This window comes from Podarcis bocagei (genome assembly GCF_964188305.1).
Source record: "Podarcis bocagei genome assembly, chromosome: 6".
In the NCBI taxonomy this organism is placed as follows: domain Eukaryota; kingdom Metazoa; phylum Chordata; class Lepidosauria; order Squamata; family Lacertidae; genus Podarcis; species Podarcis bocagei.
This window is the reverse complement of record NC_138130.1, coordinates 100,065,189-100,069,936: the sequence shown is the minus strand read 5'-3', so window position 1 is coordinate 100,069,936 and position 4,748 is coordinate 100,065,189. Positions and strand designations below refer to the sequence as shown.

At 48.4% G+C, this 4,748-nt stretch overlaps 1 long non-coding RNA gene across 1 annotated transcript; it reads right to left on the bottom strand.

Annotated features, from left to right (window-relative positions):
- Nucleotides 1–2,655: 2,655 nt before the first annotated feature.
- On the bottom strand, nucleotides 2,656–4,444 carry LOC308588851. Its single transcript, XR_014008929.1, has 2 exons — nucleotides 4,304–4,444; nucleotides 2,656–4,119 (listed from the first exon to the last, which is right to left on the bottom strand). It is a non-coding gene; the product is annotated as an uncharacterized lncRNA (long non-coding RNA).
- Nucleotides 4,445–4,748: the final 304 nt, after the last annotated feature.

Here is a 4,748-nt window from a genome sequence, read left to right as displayed (position 1 = left end):
AAGTGGTACTCAGAATATCACTCAAGAAATCACTCAAGATATCCCTCAAGTAATTAATGAACAAAAGAAGATAAGGCACACTAACCTGGGAACTTCCTCTCTGCCCAGAACGTTGGAGGCTATACACCACACCCCCTCAACAGTATTTATAGGAACTCAAACACTGAGATCCTGCTCTGTTCCAGTAACAAGAAGCCGAAAGCACCAGCCTGAAGATGACGAGTGAGACCTCGTCGAAACGTCGCCTAGACACCCCAACTCTTACACAGGAAGACACCCGAAGACACCAAAACCTGCATATATATATATATATATATATATATATATATATATATATATATATATATAAAGGAAGAAGAGCCCGCTGGATCAGGCCAATGGTCTGTCTGCCCATCATCCTGCTCACACTGTGGGCAGCCAGATGCTCCAAAGCAGGACCCACGCACTAGAAGACGCTCCCCTCCTGTGGTTTCGAGCGAATGGTATTTGGTAGACTTGCCCCCTCCAGCTGTGGAGGCAGATACTACCCATCATGGCTAGATGCCATCTCTCGTCTTCTCCATGCATTTGCCCAACCCTCTTTTAAAGCCATCCAAGTTGGTGGCCGTCCTGTGGCAGTGAGTTCCATAGTTTAACCTTGCACTGCATGAATAATAATAATAATAAATTTTATTTATACCTTGCCCTTCCTGGTTCAAAAACCGGGCTCAGGGTGGCTAACAACAAATTTAAAACACTTAATTGATGCAACAAAAAAAACCCCAGCATAAAATACAGTATAAAACGTGAATAACGATAAATTCAGAATTGGAAAATCAATGGGGGGGGGTGGAATCCATCCAATAAACATTAGCTGATCACCAGGGCTAGCTGGCTAAATTTGGGCCAGCATGGAGACCAGGGGAGAAATCAGCTGTGGGATCCCAGAGTGGGTAATCTTCATAAAAGGGGGAGGGGGAGGGAAAGAAGGGGAATAAAACATCAGGCTAAGTTCAAATTGAAAGCCAGGTGGAACAGCTCTGTTTTACAGGCCCTGTGGAAGGAAGTTAAATCCTGCAGAGCCCTGGTCTCACGGGACAGAGCATTCCACCAGGTCGGAGCCATCACTGAGAAGGCCCTGGCCCTGGTGGAGGATACTCTGACTTCCTTAGGGCCCGGGACCTCTGAACTATGATTATTCATAGACCTTAAGGTCCTCCGTAGGACATACCAGGAGAGGCGGTCCCGTAAATATGAGGGCCCTAAGCCACAAAGGGCTTTAAAGGTCAAAACCAGCACCTTAAACCTGACCCGATACTCCACCGGGAGCCAGTGCAACTGGTAAAGCACTTGGTGAATATGCTCCCATGGCAGGAACCCTGTGAGGAGCCTCGCTGCAGCATCCTGCACCCGCTGGAGTTTCTGGGACAGCTTCAAGGGCAGCCCCGCATAGAGCGAATTACAGTAGTCAAGCCTGGAGGTGACCGTCGCATGGATCACTGTGGCCAGGTCGGGGCGGGAAAGGTAATGGACCTACTGCTTGATGCGGCGAAGGTGGAAAAATGAAGAAGGGCTTTCTTTTGAAAGAGCTTCCTATGTCCCTCTGTTGATGTCCTTCATATACAGGGTAGAAGAGGACCTCAATGAAGGGCTCTCTAGTGCACCCACCAATATATTAGGTTCCTATGTGGTTGGGAAGTGAGAGTTGTGTGGTGGAAGTGAGAGTGAGAGCTGGACCATCAAGAAGGCTGATCGCCAAAGAATTCATGCTTTTGAATTATGGTGCTGGAGGAGACTCTTGAGAGTCCCATGGACTGCTAGAAGATCCAACCTCTCCATTCTGAAGGAAATCAGCCCTGAGTGCTCACTGGAAGGACAGATCCTGAAGCTGAGGCTCCAATACTTTGGCCACCTCATGAGAAGAGAAGACTCCCTGGAAAAGACCCTGATGTTGGGAAAGATTGAGGGCACAAGGAGAAGGGGACAGCAGAGGACGAGATGGTTGGACAGTGTTCTCGAAGCTACCAGCATGAGTTTGACCAAACTGCGGGAGGCAGTGGAAGACAGGAGTGCCTGGCGTGCTCTGGTCCAGGGGGTCACAAAGAGTCGGACATGACCAAATGACTAAACAACAACAACATTTGGTTGGGACCTGAAGGACATACTGGACAACAGTGTTCCAGTGTGCAACAGGAGGTTGAGAGCAGCCATTTAAATTTCCCACAATGCCTTGGGGTGAAGCTACTTTGGGAATGTGGTAGGAAATTGTCATGGGGACAGTGAGACCTAGATGGTTGGCATTTCTTGGTGGTCGGGAAATTCAAGCCAGCATCCATGGTGGGTTTTGCTGTTGACCTGGGACTCCCAGTATCTACCAGAGAGTGCTTTTCACTGGTGCAGGTGATGATCATGTGACCCTGCTCATGTATGCATTCCTTTCTTTATGGCGTTTATATTCAGTCTCCCCCCCCCCCGTTTTATTCCCACAACAACCCTGTGAGGTAGGTTAGGCTGAGAGGCAGCGATGGGCCCAAGTGGGGATTCGAACCCTGGCCTCCCAGCTCCTAGCCTGGCGCTCTAACCACTATGCCACACTGCCCCAATGGCATCTGAGACTCAAGTTGCCAGCGCCTTCCCAGGAAAAGCATTGCTTCGGGTTAATAAGCATTCTCAAGATTCATGTGCAATTCCAGCCTTTATTTCATACCATTGTTAAGCTTGCTTATAATATATATATATAATATATATATAATATTTATATATAAAGTAGAATAGAGGGAGGGGGAAAGCATCGGATATATTTTCATAAATATTTCTGTATGTTCCGCATACAAAACAAAATATGTACATCTGCGAAAGATAGTGGTTCTGTGCTGGGATTAATCCTGGCAGGACCGTGCAGCCTGTCCCAGTGTTTTCAGCGAGGTCTGCCAATAAGGGACAATGTCAGTGTCTGAAATTCATGCATATCCCTCTGTGGGGGTCTCAAGACTCTTCGTCTGTAGCTAGCATACACACCCAAACATGCACCCCCCCCTCCAGAACCAACTGCAGTGAGACTCAGGGTACTAGCGATAATTCTTTAGTTGTGATTCCTGCTGGTCAGGGGGTTGGCCGAGATGACCTATGTCCACACCTTTCCCATCCCTGGCCTATCAGAACCACCCACAGTCCAGGTGTGCCCAACACAAACCTTTCTCCTTGTCCCGGTCTGTGGTTGGGTATAAGCAACATTGCCGTTCAGGAGAGGGCAAGGCTGAGACTAAAAGGTAAAGGTAATGGGACCCCTGACCATTAGGTCCTGTTGCGGACAACTCTGGGGTTGCAGCGCTCATCTCGCTTTACTGGCCGAGGGAGCCGGCGTACAGCTTCTGGGTCATGTGGCCAGCATGACTAAGCCGCTTCTGGCGAACCAGAGCACCACACAGAAACTCCGTTTACCTTCCCACCGGAGTGGTACCTATTTATCTACTTGCACTTTGATGTGCTTTCAAACTGCTAGGTGGGCAGGAGCAGGGACCGAGCAACGGGAGCTCACCCTGTCGCGGGGATTCGAACCGCCGACCTTCTGATCGGCAAGTCCTAGACTCTGTGGTTTAACCCATAGCACCACCCGTGTCCCTGAGACTAATAGATAGTCAGGGATGAATATTCTTCATGGTTTCCTGCCAAATTCCCTAGCTCTACCCTTCCCAAACTCTTCCTTCCCCTCTCTTGCATGAAGCAGCCACCAGAAACAAGCTCCCACCATGTAGGTTTAAAATCCAAAGCCATCCTTGTAAATCTGAAGAAACTATAAGTAAAGAACCGTTTATTCCCTTACCAATGAGACTTCTCTGTGTTTTATGAACTCTTTTAAACAATTCAAGTGATCTGTGAATGAGACAGACTGAGGGACTGGCTAGATCCAGCTTCCAAGCTTCAAACTCAGCTATACAGTGGTACCTAAGGAGTCAAACAGAATCCATTCCGGAAATCCGTCCGACTCCCGAAACAGTTCGAGCAGCCAATCGGAAGCTGCAGAAGTTGCAACAGACATTCACAAAGAACTTTTGCAAACCGGAAACACTCACTTCCAGGTTTGCGGCATCCGAGAGCCAAAACGTTCAACTCCCAAGGCATTCGGTTTCCAAGGTACGACTGTACAGCGGTACCTCGGGTTACATACGCTTCAGGATACATACGCAGGATAAGGACAGAAATCGTCCTCCAGCAGCACGGCGGCAGCAGGAGGCCCCATTAGCTAAAGTGGCGCTTCAGGCTAAGAACAGTTTCAGGTTAAGAACGGACCTCCAGAATGAATTATGTACTTAACCTGAGGTACTACTGTATAACTATATATTTTTTTTAAAAAAACAACAACCACAAAATCTGCCATGTGGTTTTCCTCAACACATCACTTGCCGTGGTTATTTTAGGTCCCATCTGTGCTACACACTTACAGCAGTGCCATGCCACGATTCCCTGCTTAGGAATAATAACAGCTTAACTTTGGGTACCAATCCAAGATTATGCACATTCACAGCCATATCTTGCCACCATGAGTGGGACGCATGAGATTGTCCTTTGCCGCCAAAGCTCTCTTTCAAGGTGGATCGATGCAAGGATCAGCAGCTGGCAGGTCTGGGGCCAGGGCATAAGGAAGAGCCCTACTGGATTGGCACAAAATCTCAGCATCCTGATCCCGGGAGTGGTCCACCGGGTGCATCCCAGAATCCCACAAAGACAACAGTTGCCATCCCTGACCCTGTATTCCCAGCAACTGGTAT